Raw genomic sequence first — 21,789 nt, 5'->3', positions numbered from 1 at the left:
TGACACACTTTAAATTCGGATGTGCCGATGAGCTCTATCCCCCTAAAAGTGATCCCAACATTATCGTTTCCCACTGTCGTTAGAGGTCTGGACTCGACTACACTTGACTTAGAACCATTGTTAAAATGATATAATGACAGTAATTGCTCTTCATTTCCTGATCTATCCACATACTGCTGGATGTGAGCTTATTGACAAGGCACAGAGTTCATCACCCAGTGTCCTCAAGCAATGTCAAATACAAAAGACATTTTCACTGACACCTACTGTAATTCTGCTTATCTCTCTCATATGAGGACTGACAGAAGTACCTCAACAACCGAAAACCATTGTAGAGCCAAGGATCGCACCTGTTTGCCTCAGATACTGAATCATATACACTACAAACTACTCCTGTTGAAAATAACCTGGGTTCAGATGCAAGATTAAGCCAAATAGACCATATAAACCATGGTCATCACTTTGAGTCTTGTCTCTTGTTTTTTGCTCGTAATTATAGAATGTTATCAACATACTGTAGAGAGCTTTTTTTACTAAACAGTGTATTATAATTTCATGTTTGTTTGCCATAAACAAAACTATCTGCTGACTGAACATAAAGTTGCTTCTGATGCAGCTCCCTGTTGGAACGCCTCTGCTCCCAGAAGGCTGTGGAAGCATGTCGAGGCTGTCATGCTTTCTAATGGTTATGATGCTGCCGCCATGCACCTTGTAAATATTTGAAAGGCTAGGTAAACTTCAAAAGGCACCTTATACATAAATGCAAAGTAGAGTGGTGTGGGGAGATGCGTACATGGGAGCAAGCATCCATTAGACACACAGACAAACCATTTCTCCTTTTACACCTTGTCAATAGCGGCAAAGAGAACACCACTGCAGCTATAAGCAGGAGCAGATGCTGTCTAAATGCATTTCAGGGGAAAACAGATTTGAAGCTTGAAAAATATGCTTCAGGAAATAGTTAGTGCACGAGTGAAGCGCATGCCATTAGGGGGCTGGCATAGATGACATTATTGATTCAAATTGAACTGTATCTGCTCTGTGTGATGCACGAGGAGGACAGCTGAAGACCAGGGCTGAATTGCACACAGTCTAGACAGGAGCAGACAGTTTAGAACATCTTTGATGTATCGTGTGCAGAGGAACAAGAAATTTTGCAAAGATGTTAAGCCCTTTTACACTTTGTTGATTTGCTGACAGTTGGCCTGACGGCATTGAAACAGACTGCAGTAACCCAAGGTCATTTGTCGACAAAGTTGCCAGCTTAAAAGAGAGAGATAACGACACATCTCATGAACTACTCTGCATTTTATTTCTCCCAACCAGAGTTGAAAGAAGTCTACAGAGGTCATGTTGTTTAGTTATTACCGCCACTTATAGGTTTTGTGTGATGATATCGCAAGTTTAGGGAGCTGGTGTCTGTGAGTTTGGATCAGCTCGATTGAATTTGAGGGGACTGTGGGGCCTTGGCATTTGTTTGTGCTCTACTGAGTGCCGTTCTAGTTCATTTTGGTTTGTGTGCAAATGAAGGAATGCAAATCTACACATATAGTGGCTGAGACGGTGAAATGAATTGGTAGAGAAGCTTGATCTAAAAACCCAATATTGGATGAAATAACCAATGCTTAAGCCCCTATATGAGCAATACAGACAGTGGCTGCGCTAAATGAATTGCAATTGCATGCATTTGTTGCTTTTCTTTCTTTTCTTTCGATCTTTTTTCAAAAATGCTGCAAAAATATTGTTGCAAGAAATATTTTTTTGTCTACTTTTAAATGAATTTGATCTGCTAGTTGTTTGGGTGCACGCAAATCAAAGCCACTTTCATTTACAAGGACCCCAGAAAATAGTTCTGGCATCCTCCCATTGGCAAAGCAAGAACAACTGTTAAATCAAGTTTGTTTACTCTTTAACATTTTTATAAGAATGTTTTAATGTGTCCGATCAGGGTGTAACACCAAAAAAATTATACACATTATTTTGTTTGAAGGGCCAGTAAAGAATTTGACATGTTTCCTATAACTAGTTGTAAAAATCTAAACCACACTGAGCCCTATTTCAAAGGCACCTTGCAGGCTCCCAGCTGAAGCCACATATCACCATGTTCCCTCACCTGCAATCACAACAAATGAGAAGTGACCACAGCTGCAACACAGGTAGGGGTGACCCCTCAACCGAACACCTCGCCGCTGACTGTAAGCAGATAGCTGTGATCGTGTACAGATCTCAGGGTCCTGACTCTAAATCAAAGGTTACACTATTTAATGAGGCGTACAAGGCTGTGTAAGAGAGAACTGCAACACCTTGGACCCAGAATTCACTGTGACACAGTATGCTTAAAAGGTTGAGGCAAGCATGGCCAGGCAGGGAGTGCTGCAATAATGTAACTACATCTCAGACCTTTATCTCATCATCGCCCTTTTATCTCTCTCTTGCTGAGTATTCAATACACCGACTCGCTACAGCTAAGTTTGCATGTGCTGATGAAAATCCATACTATAATGGGAAGTAAACTGTACAATTTAATCAACAGTTGAATTATGACTGATATGCCCAGATGTGGTATAAACAGTGTTTTCATCCCAAGTCTCCAGTCAATCCAACCGAATGCTCTCAATACAAACTCAGATGAGAGACAATGGGTTTTATCTTTCAATCTGTTGAGGAAATCCCTCATATACAGGCGAACCAAGAGGGAGAGTAGTGGGATGCTTTATTACAATGTGCTCATAAATGTGTTCCGGCTAAAGATACAAGTCAAAAAAGACAACATTGTGGTTTTATTCCTCATTGCATCTTTATAGTAGATTAAGAAAAATGCTTAAATAGTGACGTTGAGTATATTTGTGAGAAACAAGAGTACCGGCTCCCTGAGGATTTGACCATTCGCCAAACCAACAATGCAGTGATTAATTTGCATGTTTTATACTCTGAATTTTGATCAGCTCGTAGAGCAAGGAGTGGGAAGAGAAGTACCAGAGGTTAGTTTCTCTTTGTGATTTTGTTTCAGGAAATTAATTACAGGGATTTGACATCAGTGCATAAAAGCCTCAAGGGGCTGAAGTGAATTTGTGTACAGTAAAGACAAAAAACAGCGCCTAACAAAATAGGCAAGCTTTTAATGAAACTATATTATTCGGATCTATACAAGCTTGGAAAAAAATAATAATTATAATAAGTAGAGCTGAATTAAATAGGGTGGTTGTTGTCTCTTTCCCATTGTCAACTGGGAATGGCTCCATCCAGCCCCACAACCCTCCAAGGATAAGTGCTAAATTTAATGGATGGATGGATGGATGGACTCTGTAGAGTGAACACTTCTATCAAGGCCAAACTTTCTCCTTATGATACCACATTTAAATCTGCAAGTTCCAGATTTATTTGGATCCACTTTACTGCACTTTAGATATACATTAAAAGAAAATCCGTCAAGATCCATTAATTCATCCCTGAGATACAAATGAAAATGCAAAAAAACAAAACATTACATCTCGAAATGTTAAAGAAAGTGATACGATAGATAAGATTCCTGGATCTGCCCCTTTGTCTGGATCCAACCCAAGGTTCATTGATTCTTTTGTGGAAATCCATCGAGTAGTTTTTGCATGCTGTTGCTGAAGGGGTCGAGGAGTGGTCCTCCAACCAGAAAGTCGGCTGTTCAATCCTCAGTCTTCCCCATCCGCATGCTTAAGTGTCCTTGGGCGAAATACTGAACATCCTCATAGATGTTGAATGCACCTATTGTAAGTCGCTTCAGATAAAAGCGTCAGCCAAACGACATGTGATGTAATGTAATGCATGAAAAACCATCCAAAAGAACAGGGGTGAAAACATCCCCTCCTCGGCGGGGGGTAGACATGTGTGCACCTCTATGTGAGGGCTTTTGACTGACGTTAGCTCAATGTGAAACGACTGCCTAAATGAAAACAGAACTGTAAGCCTTCCACCCAAAGGGCAGACCTTCATGGCTTGATCTCCATGTCCTGCATAAATTGCCTCAAACACACTGATTTCCCTGGCCCTTATAAAAGCAGACACAGACATTACCAAAGATTCATTATGAGCTGCTGTAGCACTTCCATGGGGGAAAGGAACAATTGCTGATTGGCCTAATGGAATATTCATGGACCTGACTTCAGTGTGTGTGTGTGTCCCCTGCTGGTTACATGAACATATGTGTGATAACATAGTTCTTACTTATCTGTTTCTTTTTTCTTGTACATACACACACACACACACGCACACAAATAAATAACATGGGCATAAAATCTGCAGCAACAAACCAGCATTTCTTTTTTTTTCTCGTAAATATGTTGCCATCAATTACGGACCACGATGAACATGAAGAAATCTACCAATGTTCTGTCTAGTGTGTGTGTTTTTTCTCAGACTTCACACACAGCGGGTTCAGGATTTATGTCTCACAGCTCTTCACTTCCATTTGGACAGATTGGATGCAACGGTTCCACTGAGCAAACAGCAGATAGTATTTGACATTTATTCAGGGGCATTGCAGTGTGAAGGTTATCGGTGGAATTTTTTAGGCTTGTGCCATATCTGATGACTTTCTCTCTAAGCCTTACATTTGAGTTCAAAGGCACGTTCCTTCTTGTAGTCAGATATCAGCGTCTTTCTGTTTCACTTGACTGGCAAATGGCTCTGATGCCGCGGACGATCTATGTCAGTGCGTAACATTACGGTTGTGTCATGATTTTACATTTACAAAGTTCAGGTTGGTTGGCTGTGTGTTAATATTACCTTTATGTATGTGGGTAAAGGGCCTATGGTTGTGCCCCCTCAGAGTGGTCACAGCTCACCAGTCATGGGCCCTATCTCACAACCAGCGCAAAGCCCTTTCAACAGTTGAGCCGGGTGTTTATAGCTATAAGAGTTCAGTGTTAGACCTTTTAAGACCTTATTTTTACAACTTGCAATGGAAAAACAGTCCAAACGTGAAAAAAATTAATAAATCAGTTCAAAGCAAACACATCTAATTCAATAATGTTAATTACAGCAAAAAGAATTATGGAAAAAGAATCTATCAACTGAAATAAAGAAGAAATTTGACGACAATAAACCAATATTTTAGAGTCTTAATTTAATACATTCAATTTTGTTAATTTGTTTTGTATAGCACCAAATCACAACATATATTCTCTCAAGGCATTTTCATAGTACGGTCAAGAGATCAAGAAATAAACAGAAACCCTATAGTTCCCACAGTGAGCTCTATCTCTATGAATGAAATCTATTCAATTTATTTATTTTTTAATACTTGGCCAGTTTTACATCAGCTGTTCTCGTTCACAGAAGCAAGAGGCACCTTGTGGTCTGTGACATGTTGCCACGCGTCATGACATTGTGAAAGTCAGGAGGACGTCTCATTTACGATCACTGTGAATATGACTGGGCCACAGATAAGAGTGAGTGTCTTGTAGTGGAAGTTAATATGTGGAACATTTCTTGAGGGTAAAAAATGCCCCAAAACTTGATAAAGTCATTTAGAAAATCTCGCACAAGAAGGTAAACCTGGCTTACCTTGACAAGGTGAAGGAGAGGACCCAGCCTCCAGGTCCCCAAAGTAGAGGCTAAATCCAGGCCAGGCAGGAGCAGAATAACACACACTATGTGAGTTGTTATTTTTTAAAGTTTTGTGTCGTAAGTTTTCTCCTAACTGTTAATAAGCAATATAAACATATTGTGTTGATTTTTTATCTCGTGATTCTTTTCTGAATCACAAACTTTTAGAGTTCTAGATCACCCTGTGACATAAAAAAAATAACTAATTAGAACATCTCTACAGAAAAAACATCCAAAAAACAAAAACTAAACTGAAAAATAACAACTCATAAACTAATTAAGACTAAACTTAAATTTAAAAATGAAAAGTCAAAATAAAACTAATGAAAATTGCACAAACGTAATACCCTTGCTGCAGATGAGTATCAACCGACCCTGTTCGCAGGCGTCATCATGTAAAACCGTAATTTTATTGTCTCTACTGCTTTGTCCAAATAGTTTGAGCAGTTCCACCCGATAATCGCCTTTAGAAGGGAAATCTTCACAATGAACATCCTTGACTGGTGGCAGGATAATTAGACTCGTTTATTCTGGGACAGACTCTGATAAATACACATAGAGCAGCAAAAATAATAATAGCAATGAGAGCTTAATTATAGGAAACATTTGAATGGGTCAAGTGTGTCTCTAAAGGTTCAGGGTGTAAGATCTAGGTGAAAGGGATCTATTGGTAGAAAATGAATATAAAATAATTTACGTTTTCACTCGTGTGTTTCATTTAAATTGTAGGAATCATTCCTTTCTTCAGCCTAGAACGGGCCCTTTATGTTAAATACTTAAAATGCACATCTGGAGTGGGTCCTCTCTAGGGAGGCCATCATGTTTTTTTACAGTAGCCCAACTGGACAAATGAATCACCTTTTGAGTTTTTATGATAACTGAAGGTTACCACAGGTTCTCTGTCATGTTTGGAAAGGGGAGGGGGAGGTGAGGGGTGTTCAGCTGCCTATCTAGGAGTACTAGTTGTCTAGACTTTGTGTTAAGCAGGATAAAGTGTAGTGAGGTCAGCACCGGCTCACAAGACGTCATGATAGTGAAAAACAATCCAAGATAAAATGATAAACAGGACATCAATCTGATTTGATTGGAAAGATGTGATGAGCAATTTGCAAACGGTTTGGTCTTGTTCATCCTCGACCCAGAGATAACTGTGAATGACATGTTAAATCATTGAAAATCCTGTCCGTGGAAAGGGAGATGTTGCAAACATAATAATATGTCAATTAAGAACAGCATGAGGCTGTGGGAACAACAAACACAAGACAATCAAGTCCGTTAGCTGTCTCGACGTTTCCCTTGTCTCTCTTCTCCTCTCTGCGTTGTGAGTGTCTTGTGCCTAACATTTGTGCGCCTATATTTATATGCACACGTGTGAGCACGTCATCGGCCGTCATTATTAATGAATGCAACAAAGCCTGTCCCTCACGTCTTTCAACTGACTGACTGGCCCCATGCACACAGGCTGAAAGAAAGAGTCATCTCTCTTTAAGATTGGAAGCAGTGAAAATGATGAATTGAGTAAATTATTGCAATTATATGGAACTGAGTTTGAAAGATATAATGTGCATGATAATTTTAATAGCATTTATATTTAAATGAAATGAAAATTCCCTCATTATCTGCTCACCACTATGCCGATGTCCACAAAACTGTTTTTGGCCAAATCCAATAGAATAGAAGTAAATGGCGACCAGTGGACTCAAACACTTCACCCATCTCTCAATAGGGATAGTGGTGAGTAGATAATGAGGGAATTTTCCTTTTTGGGTGAACTATCCCTTTAACGATTGTAAATAAGAAATTCTCGAACTAGAGCTGATCGATACTACAGTCTTTATTTAAGAACACCTTAAATATGGGTTTTGTTATCCATCTCGACCCAAAAGACTGTGCTGTCAAACAAAACACTCTCATGAAGCAGAAATCAGGGATAAATAGAGAAATCCTGCAGCTACTACACATGTACTAAAGCTGAAGGAATTAAAAACTTTTTAAATCCAGCAAGATCTGATTTGTCTCCTGCCACTGAGTATTTGTGGAACATCTGTCGTTTTCCGATGTACTTTCTGGTAGAACACATTGTTCTGTGGTGTTGCACAGGCATAAGAAAGTAAAGGCTCATTAGAGTGAGATCTGTGTCTCTAACAGGGATGGGCTTGTAGCTGCAGTACAAAACGATTCTTCTAGGAGACACGCATCACTGCAGCAGTTTGGAAAAGATGAAAATATGTTTCCCTAATAATATGTGTGCATTATTTACAAAGACAGAACTGTCCACAAGAGAGAGAAAAAAAAGACAGTGGTGTTCTTTTCAAAACTGATGCAACGATGATGAAGATGATTTTTTTTTTTATTTAACGCTCCCATTACAGGGAAGGTATGAAAGTAGCCTCTGGGAAGAGGTGGATTTTCATCTACCAGTCGTGTCATGCTTCTTGCTGATATAAGTCAAAGAACAAGTAAATGCAAAACATCTTCTTTGACTTACAAGTACAATCCTGCAATCCATCCCACACCACAAAATCCATTTTTTTTCTGTTACTAGTCAGACTGATGAAACTCTGATGAAATGTTTATTTTCCAAGAAAGAAGGATGGTTGTTCTCTCTCATTTCAATCTGACTGATGCTGGTGAGAAAGTTGCTCTGAAATGGGAAAAAAAAGCCTGTTACCTCATTACTGATGCCCACATGTCACAGTAATGAGCCTGACAATGCTTTAATGAAGCAATGTGCTTCGTTAAAGCGTGATGAAAAACATACACAGTTTTCTCAATCCTCTTCAAAATTACCTACTGTTTTTCACGATTCCACCCTTGTCATTAGCCTTTTGAACTTTTGCGCTTTTTTGATTTGTGTCACAGGGCGATTTAACGCCTGAAGATCCGGACCAAGGTCCAAACCAAGGTCGTGCACTGTAGACGTGTACAACATACGCACATCCTCACGTCATCACCTGCTGTGCCTGCCTGGTCTTGACATTGATTTACTTGTAGAAAGACGCGTGTCTGACGTCTCTGTGCTGTCAATTTGCTTATTGAATTCGCTAACTTAATGAATCCAGTGGATAAAAGAAAACTAGTCTTTCCATTTGAACACAGAGAAATGAATAAACCGGCTCTTTGATAAATGTGTTGACCCTGCAATATTTAAATACAACCTCCTGTAATTGGTCTTTGATTTTTTTCTACCTATGTCTGTCATCAGTAAATTTAAATTCAAATAAACCACAATTGCATTTTGTATTACTGTTCGTTTCCTATTAACATAATGAGGATATGCTGTTAATGTATGAACTTATCGTTCCCATTCAAAAATATCGATAGTACCAGTAAAAAGCTACCGGGAAAATTATTTGTTTTCTGCAAGAATATCTGCTCTTGCAGTCCAATATTCATTGGTAGTGACTTGAGCATTATTACATTTTTTTATTGTAGTGCTTAGACTCTCACAGTACTTGGTTAAGGTCACAGAGAGACTGTGCTCTGGTTTAATACAAAAAAGTTCACAGTGACCTCGGTCAGAACGCTGTTATTTCTGTGGAATATGTCACGAACCAGGCGGTGCGGCAAAGACAAAAAGAGGGAAACGCACACAGCCAGGACAATTTAGAAGGGCTTTAGTTTAAATCAAAGGAGGAAAACTCAAACCAACAACTGTGTAATGCCTTCGCTGATCCTGCTTATTTGGATGTCATTCACTTCTCGTAAAGTTCTGGGTATTTTCACAAAATGAATTCTCACTCTTTCAATCGGCAAAAAAAAAAAATCAAGTATAACACTGTAAAGATTCATTTTCTTCCCCAGCAGCAGAATCCCGAGAAAATTACTTTTTTGAAGGTATAACTTCAGCCATCATGAAAATGCACTGCTCAACTTTCAGACAACATTAAATGCAACAAGGAGAAATATGGACATATCTACTTTACAACCTGCCAGTGTATTATTTTGTGCATTTGATCAATTCAGTGCGATGCTGAGATTTCTAATGTCACAACAAACTGCTTGACAAACGTCCAGCACACTTTATCACTTGTTGACAGAGCACAGTGTAAAGCTCACTCTTATACAGAATTTCCCAACAAAGGCTAAATAACATCATTTACACTGGACCAAACAACCCACCAACATCTGGCTGTTGCCCTCAGTGCGAAATAGCAAACTTTGCTTATTTTAAAAAAAAAACAGGGTATATGTGATAGGTAATATATATTTTATTCATATCATACCTGTTGGGTTTACACTGAGAATATAACTATTTCCATTCCAACTTCCCTGTTGTACATTTCCCGGGTAACAGGAATTTAAGACGACAATAAGTGAATCCTTTCTTTTTGTGTGCTGCAATAAAATCATGCTTGGAGGAAATAAGAGGATTTTATGGCCTATATTCATATCTTTTATTTATGAATCTTTCCCGTGGTTTCATCACACGGAAAGGCTGTAGCATTGTAACAGTAAGCAGGCTTGGCATGTTTGAATATCCTTAAGCAAACACTATTGGGCCAAAGTGCAAAATGTCAAACCACAGTATATACAGTATTTTTAGTTCTTGAAACACTTAATGCAGTTAGTACACTTTCACATGTATTTAGGGTTTAGAGGTCAATTCGATTGTGAAGCTACATCAACACAGATCCCATTCAACTAAAATGTTCAAACACTTTATTGATCCAAATGTCACCACAAGTGAAGAACATGATTTAATTATATTTTCAAATTGATCCTAACACATCGAGTCCAGTTATCGCGCTAACAAGCTGTTAGCGGTTACAGGCTTGACAATAAAGGCAAGGTGGCTCGTGTGTATGACTCCGACATACTCTTCTTATGAAACAATATGGATTTAATTACACTTAGAATTTAATATAATTCACCAATGGATTTTTTTTTTCGGGGAGGGAGGGGGGGGTTATAAAACTACAGCACAGAGTGATAATGACGTGAAATAGGCACTCGTCTTCGGAGAAAAAACAGAAAGTGGCAAATGGGGACAGTGAGATGAGACAAAATTCCAATCATCAGTTGCCATGGTGAGAAGCGAACATAGCTTTCTGTGTCTCAAAAGCAGCCCATTAGTATGGCAGAGGAGAGTGGCCCATTGCTTTTGCCCACACTCCACTTTCAACCCTTTACACTGACATGACATTCCATTGTGTCCAGCATTGTCTTCTCCGCCTGCGGGTCAGTTTAAAGGTCCAAGTCAGAATCAGAACAGGACTTTGTACACGAGGGAACAAAGAGTGCAATATTTATCATGCACCCTGAAGCACTATATCAAAACCAGACTTTTAAAAATTAAAACAAAACATCCACACCCTCTTATTCTCAATGGATTGACGTTCTATGGTGCAATATAAGGTTCTGCACTCTGCAGAATTTAGCCATGGCTGTGAAGGGTTAAATATGATAAATGATAAATATGAATATCATGGGGATATCAAATAAGTGTCAAGTAAGTGTCAAGTAAGTACAAAGGTATAAATTAAAACCCTTCATACCTCTTTTATGATATAAAGGCAGAATCCGCTCATACAAATTCAATCTGCCTGAACAGAGGAAGAAACCGCATGGAGGCAAAGCTGGCGAGTAGGACAGGGGGGTTGGGGGGGGGTCGCCAGGTGTGTTGGTGGGGACAAAGACCAAGCGGCTGTGAGCGCTCGCTTGTCATTGGACAACAGGTTTGCGCCAAATGTCCTCTGATCAGCCATAAAAGACCTGAAGGTAGCTTTTTCGTTTCTCATTTCCAAGGATGTTTTTCAATCCTCCTCTCCACTCTTTTCTCAATTTCCCAAATCTAATGAACATTTCTGCCGTGTCTCCCGCACGTTCTACTCCCTTGTTTTGCATCGAGATATCATGCAAACCATTCCCTGTTCTCTTATCTTCCCAGCCTGCGTACCTCCTGCGCCTCCTTGTCTCTTATCTCCTGACTACCTCTCTGTTCCACTGACACTTTTTAGCCTTTACTTGTGTTTTCTTGCCTCCTTTCTTTTTCAAGTTTATTCTGCACCTGTCTCCACAAACTCAAATAACCTTTAAGCTGAATAGTTGTGCTGTGGATCTCGCTCATTGTCCGGGATGTGTGCAGCTCGTCTCCACCATGTCCTTGTGCGTATGATTCACTTCTCCGTCAGGCACTCTTTTATTCAAGGCTTAATAAAGTCAGTACTCCTGTTATATTTCTTTCCACAGCAACAGTGAGTTTTGTAAGTAGTCCACAAAATGCATTATTATTTTTAACCTATAATTCAGTTTGTCTGTTTTAAAAGCTGCATTAAAAAGAGAGAGAGAGAACACTGGCTCCATTTGTTGGGTGACTGACTCAAAGATACAAAGTACAGAAATACAAATCTAACTGATTCGATACAAAACATTAAGTCGTAACAGTATCACAAATTCAATAGAGTTTTGTGCGCTTGTATTGGGTTGTTAAATCAGTTCCTGCCTCACTGGTTTATTGATCAGCTGGTTTTTTTTGACCAGGTGACTTGTAATTCCAGGCTTATTGAGAGCTGTCACACGGGGAACCTTCATAACCTGGCACTTTGCTCTGATTACCTTCATGTCAGTGTCCTCTGTCAGTGCTGCATTGTCCAGCTGCCGAACCTCCTCCAGTGCACGTGCCCTCTATGCAGCAGTGCAGCAACATCCAGGAGGAACACGGCAACATAAGCAGTGCAGTCCTTTCTCCACAGTCCAGTACGGGCACGTTGTTAATCTGAGGTTGAGTCTGCCAACTCATAAAGTTATTCATCACTTTGCACAGGACAGCTCACGGGAGCAACTGTCCTTGATAAATACAAAGTGAATACAGTCAGGAATATTAACCTTCCCATTTCACAAAGAGATGTTTGGTTCATTGTTAATACAAAAAAAGCCTGGTATCAGGGGACAACTGCCCTGCTTGCCAATAGAAAGGTGAATAAAAAGTTGAATGGGTTATTGGCAGAGAAGCCGAAAGGTTGTGTTAAATAAATCAATAAAGGCTCCCACTCGCAAAATTCTATTTAATTTGTCAGTGTTACACAGAATTGGAATATCCAATATTTAAGCTTTTCAAATCAAAAGTTATAGAAAACCTGTTACACAACATCTCCGCACCGACATGAAAAATGACTTTGTGTGTTCTTTACTATGTTGAGTGTCGATGTCAAGAAAAAGCAATGAAAAGGTTAGATCCTTACTCATATAACATTTCCCCTTTAAGAAGCTATAACAATAAATGCACTCTGTCCACCAGTGTCACATGTTTGCATTGACCTGTTGTACCTCATAATGATGTTTATGCCAAATATTCAAGTAATGACTCACTTTGTTTTTGACTACCACACAATGTAATCGCACAAATTTTTTATTGGAAGCACATTCATGGTGAGGTGCTGACTCGCAGGCAGCATTTTGATATTGGACATTTATTTCCTTACTTACCCTTTAATGTTGATTTGTAGTATTTTTGAGGAATTGCACTGTGGATTATTTCTCGAATTTGTATATAAGATAAATATACTTTCAGACGTCATCCTGTATTGACACAACAAGGAAGATAAAACAGATATATTTGGACGGCTTTACCTCAATGAAATTTCAAACCTTTGATTTATTTTATAAATTGCTTTTCCTCCGAATAAGCAATATGTCCAAAAAAGGTTTGACTATGGACAGGACAGGTTTACAGTCTACCACAGGATTAACACTTACATAGAGACGAGCACTTTCTTATTCACTCTTCGGGTTTCCAGCTCAAATAATATGCTCGTGTCTGAACTGCAGAAGGAAATCCACAGAGCAATTTAAATAGAATGTGTAAACCCAGTAGCCCCAGCCAAAGTCAAAACACAGGATCTGAAACAACCAAGATCTGAATTTCCTGTGACTCTTCAAACCAAAGAAATCCCATCGAACAAAAAAATCACAGAGGGGGAACAAAGGTGATCTCAGTGACTGTAGCCATTGCGTGACTGTCTGTGTCAGGCGGTCTGGTTTGAGTCTTTTTTGAAACTGGTATTTTCAGTCTCTTTTGTCGGACTGGTGCCAAAAACAAAGAAACATCCAGTGAGCAGCAGTTCTGAGGGCAGAATCGCCTTCAGTGATGAGAGAGGTCAAAGGAGAATGCCAGCGTGGTTCAAGCTGACAGAAAGTCTACAGTAACTCAGATAAACCACTCTTTAAAAGTGTTGTGAACAGAGAAGCATCTCCCTGAATAACACATCAAACCTCGAGGCGGAATTTCTGCTGAAGCACGAACACGGCAGCGTCGGAAATTTGGCTTCAGCCTGAATCCTTGAGCCCAACATGCCTTATGTAAACAGTCCAGGTTGGTAGTGGTGTAATGGTGTGGGAAATATCTTCTTGGCACACGCTGAGCCCCTTATACCAATCAATCATCATTTGACTGCCACACTGTTGCTGCCTCTCTACGTCCATAATTTAACCATCTACTCTAATGGCCGCTGCATCCAGCACGATAATGCACCAGATCAGAAAGCAGAAGACGTCTCAAACTGGATTAATGAACAGGGTATTGAGTTCAATGCACCAGATCTGAAAACTGCAGAAAACCTTAGAGATGTAACTGAACATTACATTTACAGGGCGACTCTGCAGCTGAGAAATGTGTCATCTGATGTAATCAAGTCAACAAGGGGCAGAATCTCAAATGTTCCCAAGATTTTGTGTGATCAGTGCAATGAACGTCTGCGTTTACAGAGCAAGTCGACTGTTCCTAATAAAGTGTCCAGATGACATGAAGAGGGATCAGTTTTTCCAATGTATATATTCCAAATGCTGATTCCAGTTCCTTTTACTAAGACTTCAGGTCACTTTGAAAATGTTATATCAACAGGCAGTTGTAATACAAGAACACATTGACCCATGATTAGAACAATTAGCATGTACGGGACATTTTAGGGAAAGATTTGCCACAACACCATGTTTTAATAAACAACTTTTACTGATCACATCTGTGGTTTACACTTGCATTTATTAAATTTGGTTATTCTTGATTAGTTTTAATTACCTCCTTTAATAAGGTTATGTTTTCACTCCTGCTCGGGTTTATTCAAGCAAAATGTGTATTATTTATTTATTTTGTCTAACATTCTGAGACAGCGTGGACGGAGATCTAGTAATGTGTGTAAGTGTGTTGGGTATTGGCAGAGGACAAGCTGGAGTGCCGTTCTGACTGTGACCGATCAGTTCACCAGCATCGAAATTGATTTCATTCATCCAGTCAACAAACGGATTCTGATTTCTTATTATTATTGCAGTAGACATCGGTTCATCACTTTGCCCACAGGCCCAAACAAGCAACGACCGTTAATGAGGCTAAAACTATACAGTTGTTTTCTGACTTTGCTGTTGCTCTTTCTCTTGATGTTTTTCAAAGGCTCTATAAACCAGCCTGAGTGGTCCTTAACAGCAATGAGAAGTCTCAGAGCCTCAACATCAGCTTTAAAAGGCATGTGTTTAAAATAAAAAATTCAAAACAAGATGATGGATAAAGTGGCTGTGAGTCATGCCATTTTACTGTAGGAAATAATGCTTTAGTTCAGCGTCTCTCATTTTCCTGCAGATTGATATTCAGCTGTCTTTCACGGGCCTGTGGTCAGGGTTTGCTTTTCTTCTTTTTTTAGGATAAACACCTCGTCAGGTACCATATAGCAGCAGCAATGAGATTACAGCTGCTTTAAGTGACATTTAAGCAGAGGAAAAATCAAGACACTCAAAACAATTTATTTCTGGTCCTCGGGTCTCACCTATGCAGGCTCCATCTGCGCTAATATAAAAACGCCTTCGCAACTTAAATTATAGCAGCACTGTGAAGTGAGCAAAGTGTTGACATTGGATGAGATTGCTTTGTAAGAGCTAATGGGATTTAAAAGAGTGTCAGTAAGTGTTATATTTGGTACTTCTTCTATTTGTGTGATGTTCAAGATTGTGAACACAGTAATCATCAAGTGTTAAATAACAAGAAAGGTTTAGTCTGTCTCTCACAAATCACATTCACATGCAGCCAAGAGGAGGAACGGTAATAACTTTGGAACCCCTGACGTTTCTGACGATTGCATTTCTCACAGATATTATGATTCTGAATGGTTTTTTTAGATGTTGTGCTGCCACCAGCAGATTTTGTGTTTTTTTAATTATCCACTGGATTGCGTGGCAAAAACTTGTTGCCCACATTCGTGGTTCCCAGGTGATGTTTTCTAAGGACTGAAATGTTTCAAGGAAAAGCCATTACATTGGATACAAGCATTATTTTCCCCACAGGATGGATTTAAGAGCTTTTCTGGTCCTCTAGTGCCATGATTAGTCAAAGTCTACACCAGTAGCCTTAGCCTAATGGTTAAGGTGCAGGGGCGTTTCTAGGATTGAAAGAAAGGGGGGGCTTAGCCCCTGAGGATGTTGAATGTTTGCGCGCACAGCGCGCGCCAATTTTTTTTGGGCTCATTTGGGGCTGCGGATATCCATTGTTTCAGACAGTTCATAGATTGGTTCAATCAGAAAGAGTGTGATTTTTCTCTGTATTTTTGCTTGCATTCATTCAGTATAAGATAACAAAAGAGACAGAATTTCAGGGTCATTGTGAAATTTGACAACACAAATATGAACTTTTCTCAAATAGAGAGAAATCATTTTCCTGCTTGTAAAGGAAAGACGGATATACTTGTTTTGACTAGGGCAGAGCTGTCACCTCTGCTAAAGAATCTTCTTATATCCATCTGGTCAATGAATTGGATGATATACCAGTACAATAGCGTTATGAGGGACACTATGACATTTAGTTTTTACTAGCATTAACTGATTATAAACATCAACATTCTATATGCACTGATATTATTGTTTTAAAATACTAGAGATAGATATTAATACAAAGAATAGAGAGCTGTCGATAGTTATTTCTTACATTTCAAATTTGCAAACAAAATAGCTAGCTAGCTAGCTTAGTGTTAACATAGCTCATTACAATATTCCCTTTCATTTGCCTCAAGTAAACCTAAATTTAAGCAGGTAACAATCATTAACAACTACAGATAGCCACATACTGTAACTACCTGTACTTACAATTTCAGTCCGTGCATCATTTACTATGAGCTAAACTCCTTGGCTGTAATCCTGCTGTCTTGATGAGAGACGTTACTTGGCAGAGTGAGAAAGCCAGCGCAGCAGCGATGCAGACTCCCCAAGGTCCTAGTGCCCGTTCTTTTATTGTTAAGTATGATGAGAGGCTATTGGATTGTAATGAACAATGTTTTGAAGGGGGAGAAAACATACAAACCAGAAACACACTCACATATATAGCATGTTAGCGTAATAAATAACTTGTCCATGTGTAAAACAATAGTTTAATTTAAAAAAACATTTTTTTTTTTTTTTTTTTAAATCCCAATAATTATTTGGGGGGGCTGAACAACATTTTAGGGGGGCTTCAGCCCCCCTAAAACAGGCCTAACGACGCCCCTGTTAAGGTGTATATCACAAACCGCCATGCGCAGAGTTTGACCCCCCAGCCTGGTGAACTTTGGTTCATGGCACACTCTCCCTCTCTATCTTCCCACATTTCCTGTCAATTATGGATTTGGAACTGTTAGCAGCATCTTCTCACCATGCCTGCTAACTGGAATGCATGTTTAACACATACACTCACAATGTGCGAGGCCTGTAATGTGACCTCTGGAGAGGGATTCAAAAAATTAATAAACATGCTGCATTGCTTCAGTTTTCATTTCTTAGAATGAATATATCCAGAAAAGCAATTATGTAAGACAATACAGTGTATTGGGTGTATGAATGTAAATGCAGTAATCTGGAAAAAGACAGAAAATTATGTAAGAAATATGAAATTTGGGCAGGAAGGAATAAAGACAGAAGTCACAAAGTGTCTATAGGTTTTACCTGTATGTTTTTTCTGAATTATATTTTCCAGGTGCAATAGTGCACATGTGCATATTGGGGTTAGAAATATGTTTTTGCTCTAAAGCAGAGACGCGAGCACAACCGAGAACCAGCAAAAAATATAAAGCAACAGTTGAAGGGTGGAAAGGTTTTTAAAAAAACATAATTTTTCTATTAACCAGGCTGGGGCTGCTGAGGGAAAAGTGTTCCTCTGTGTGTCGGTTTAAGTGAAAACTATACAGTACCCCTAATACTTACATAAAGAATGAGACGTTTGTAGCACCAGCATCAGTTCAAATATTCAGAGACACTCACTAGACGAAAAGCAGTATTATTGTCACAGTGAACCTCTACGGACAGGCCTAATCCCCTGCTGTAACCAACTGTTTCCATGATGTTACCTCGGCGTTCGCCAGTGAAGACAAGGTGGGTCTATCGGCGTTTGCGGACCTTAAGGGGGATTTGGAGAACAAAGGAGAGAGCCGCGGGGGGGCTCGCGCCGCCGCGCGGACCGATCGCGACGTGTGATCTAATTAGCATATGAATCGGAGTCCAGCCGCTGGCTAGAACCTCTCTCTACTCACCATTGGAGGAAACCACAGACCCTTGAAACTAATGTCACTCGTGATTGGCTGGTAGAAGTGTTGCTATTGGTCACCTTATGGGTCATTGCAGTGCACACGTGGGGTCACAGCATTCCGCACGTGGGGTAAGCCCCTCCCACACAATATTTATAATAAAAATGTATATATTAATATTTATTATTATTTATAAGTAAGCCTTTACCAAAAGCACTGCAGTTAATTAAAACTAAACATTCATGTGATGCTTGATGCTATAGGTGAACATATTGTACAGGGAACAAATGTGAACAAGGTATATGTGGAGTCAAAGCTTTATTTACATACAGCAAAAATATTGTACAAAATCTCAGGTGAGGCTTGAAATGTTTCTCTGCAGCCTCTGGGTCATGACTTCTTTGTGGGACTCTTCTCCAGTGTGTAGACGTCTGTGGTGTGTAGCTGTGAGATCCAGTGTAGCTTCCAGTCTTATATGAAGTGTGGGACACAGGTCGGTGCGCTCCTGGCTATGGAAGGATGGATCCATGTCATCTGTCCCGCTTCAATCAGCTGTAAACACATTCAGTAAAATTAGCACAGTTCAATGACAACATACACCTTTACATGTAACTGGAAAATTATTTAATGAATATAACCTTACCCTCTTTCTTCTCCGACAACTCCTCAATGTTGATGTAAGGTCTGGTCGGATCATACTGGCTCATAGTGTGTCTTTGTACGTCATGGACAGGCAGCTGGAAAACAACACATGTAACATGACTTTATTATTAATAAACGGAAATAGCCGCGCTGCATCACCGTTGGAAGATCCACAGCAAAAAAACACCAAAACAATTCATAAACAGTTACTTACATTCAATGGCTTAATTTTCTGCACTTTAAATCCGGACTTTCAGCGTCTCAGCCTAACGCCTCTTTGTTTGTGTGTGTGTGTGTGGGGGGGGGGCTGAGGCTGTGAAAACATACAGAAAAAAGTCACGTTGATGAAAAAACTTAACGAGAACAAACTGTTACATCTAAGTAATTCATACATATTTACACATGCACTAGATCTGCTCCAGCACTCGATGCTGTATTCGTATTTTAGCAACTTTCTCGCTATCCCAAAGAGTGGCGGACATGCTTTCAGATGTACCAGTTAGCTTAGTGGTTAGCATGGCGTCTCTAGCTCACCGTAACTCAGGGACTGTGCTTCCGTCTTCTCCGCCTCGACTCGTCCACACCGGGCCCGCGGCTCTGCCTCCACACGCACTCATCTTCTCCTCCAGGGAACAGCGTCGTGTCGACTTCAGCAAGTTATTTACCCCGAAGACAGAGTCACTCGTACGGGACAAGCTAAACACGACCCGCTTCCTGTCTGCGGGACACTCGACGCTGCTGCACGGCGTTTACGAGGCTCTGATTGGACGAGTCCATCAGCTGATGACGCGAGCGGGTGACGTGAGCAGCGGTTACTTCATGGGATAAGTATTTGACTGAGGCCAGGTTTATTTTTTGTGGTGTTTAGTAAATTTACACACATGATTCACTCATGCTGTTCTGTGTTCGTAACCTTATAGTTGAATGCACTTATTGTAAGTCGCTTTGGATAAAAGTGTTGACTGTTTTAATGGAATACTGAGAAAGTTTAATAACAACAATTAGACAATTGAAGTTCAAATTATGAAGGAATTTAAGCTCTATATTGTGTCTCCTTTATATTTAAAATAATAATCAAACTGAGTGGAGATGTATGTTGTATCCAAACAGCCGGCTGCTGTGTTTTGTCACTGTGCAGTCCATGGGGGATTAAATATTACACTGAAAAAATAAATCATTAAATCAATGAATGTTTCATAGCAATTTTGAAAGTAGTGGTGAAAAGGTACCATTTATAATTCATGGAACAGCTTAGTTTGCCATTGACATGTGAATTTGATGCCAGTATTTTGGGAGGACAGATATTTTTATGGAAAGCCAGTAGAAGTTTGGAGCTTACAGGACACAGATGATCATACCCAGCATCATTTATTTGCTGGTAGAGGTGTGGTTTACACTTCCTCTGTGCATTTAACCAGCACAATTGAAAAAGTGACTGTAATCATGCCACTCTATACAGTTGTTGAGATTTAGGATTGTTTTGGATGACAATAAAAATTTGAAATAAAGTGCATTGTTTCATTTCTTTTGACTGCATTGACCTTTGTTCGTGGTATACAATATAATTCATTATAGCACACTTACTTACTTAAGAACAATTTAAAATTTCAGGTTTAATATTTATTTTAAGCCTGGTTTACTCAGCCAGATAGTTTGTTGGTGCCTCTTACACATTGGTGTTATCTGCTCTCAGGGAAACTGATTTGCATTTGTGAAGCTCAGAGCATTGTCATTTGCATATGAAAGCGTCCTCTAGGAGTTGGAGCAGGGGGGGTCAAATCTCAACAGCTCACAGGCTTGACAACTGCAGGAACCCTGAGCGTTTCCTTTGCTGCCTGCAGATACGTGTGAAAGTCGTTAACCGAAGGATGTGCCAACACTTCTCTGCGACACAGATTGACACAAACGCTTCTTTTCATGCAGTGACTGTTTTTCAAAGCTTTTTCTTTCCAGAATAAAACTGAAATTGTGTGTGTGTGTTTGTGTGCGTGTGTTTGTGTCTGTGTGCGTGTGTTTGTGTGGGTGTGTGTCTGTGTGTGTGTGTGTCATCTCACTTTGGCTGCAAATAGAGCAAACTGTAGTTTACAAAGGAACATGAAATTGTATGAGGGGCCGTGAGGGACATTATTCAGAATACCCTCTCACACACACAACTGAAATGCTCTCACACACACTACTGAAAAACTATACGCTCACACACACAACTGAAATGCTCTCACACACTACTGAAAAACTATACCCTCACACACACAACTGAAATGCTCTAACACACACTTATTAAAAGCTCTCACACGCACATATGAAAAGCTCTCATACAGACATATGAAAATTTCAGTTGAAACGGAAGGTGTTTCAGTTGAAACGGAAGGTGTTTCAGTTGAAACGGAAGGTGTTTCAGTTGAAACGGAAGGTGTTTCAGTTAAAAAGGAAGGTGTTTCAGTTGAAACGGAAGGTGTTTCAGTTAAAAAGGAAGGTGATCAAGGATGGAATCTCAACCATGTGCTCAACAGCCCTCAACCAATTTAGCAGAAGCAACGGCATTACTCAACAATATATTGGCCTCAGCGGAGGCAATCATGACTCTGTCTGAGGCCTCAACTGTTCCCTGTCTGGCCTCATGTTCATAAAGCAAGTTGCGAAAGCATCTATACCAGTGGTTCTTAACCTGGGTTCGATCGAACCCCAGGGGTTCGGTGAGGCACTCTCGGGGGTTCGGCAGGGGTCAAGACACACACAGTATAGCCCGGTTCACACTGGCAATATCTGGGCGTTTTTTTCGGCCGTCAAAAAATTGGCTGCAGACAATTTGGCAACATACAATTTTTCTTCGCTGTGTCAGATTACAAATATTTTGTTGCTTAGTAAAAATTTGTTACACAAAAGAAATTCAGCCCACTCGTTTTATTCGTGAAGTCCCCCTCCGCTTGGCTGTCATTGGCTGCAGCTGATCACGCCACATTGCTTAGCTTTGATATCTGTGCTGCAGGGAACTTGGTGCGCTCAGTAGTCGACTTGTGGCTGTTGTGATTGTACGTCATTCAGCAGAGCCAGCTTCAACAGCAACTCTTCAGAACAACAACGCTCTCAACGTTTT

The 21,789-nt window shown here is 39.9% G+C and overlaps 1 long non-coding RNA gene across 1 annotated transcript; it reads right to left on the bottom strand.

Moving 5' to 3' along the window:
* Nucleotides 1-18,354: 18,354 nt before the first annotated feature.
* Nucleotides 18,355-20,612, bottom strand: LOC132998544 (uncharacterized). Its single transcript, XR_009677985.1, has 4 exons — nucleotides 19,230-20,612; nucleotides 18,910-19,008; nucleotides 18,697-18,790; nucleotides 18,355-18,605 (listed from the first exon to the last, which is right to left on the bottom strand). It is a non-coding gene; the product is annotated as an uncharacterized LOC132998544 (long non-coding RNA).
* Between the last annotated feature and the right edge of the window lie 1,177 nt (nucleotides 20,613-21,789).

The sequence above is a fragment of the Limanda limanda genome, chromosome 3 (genome assembly GCF_963576545.1).
Source record: "Limanda limanda chromosome 3, fLimLim1.1, whole genome shotgun sequence".
Taxonomy (NCBI): Eukaryota; Metazoa; Chordata; class Actinopteri; order Pleuronectiformes; family Pleuronectidae; genus Limanda; species Limanda limanda.
Note: the sequence above shows the minus strand (reverse complement) of the source record. Positions and strands in the feature narration are given on the sequence as shown.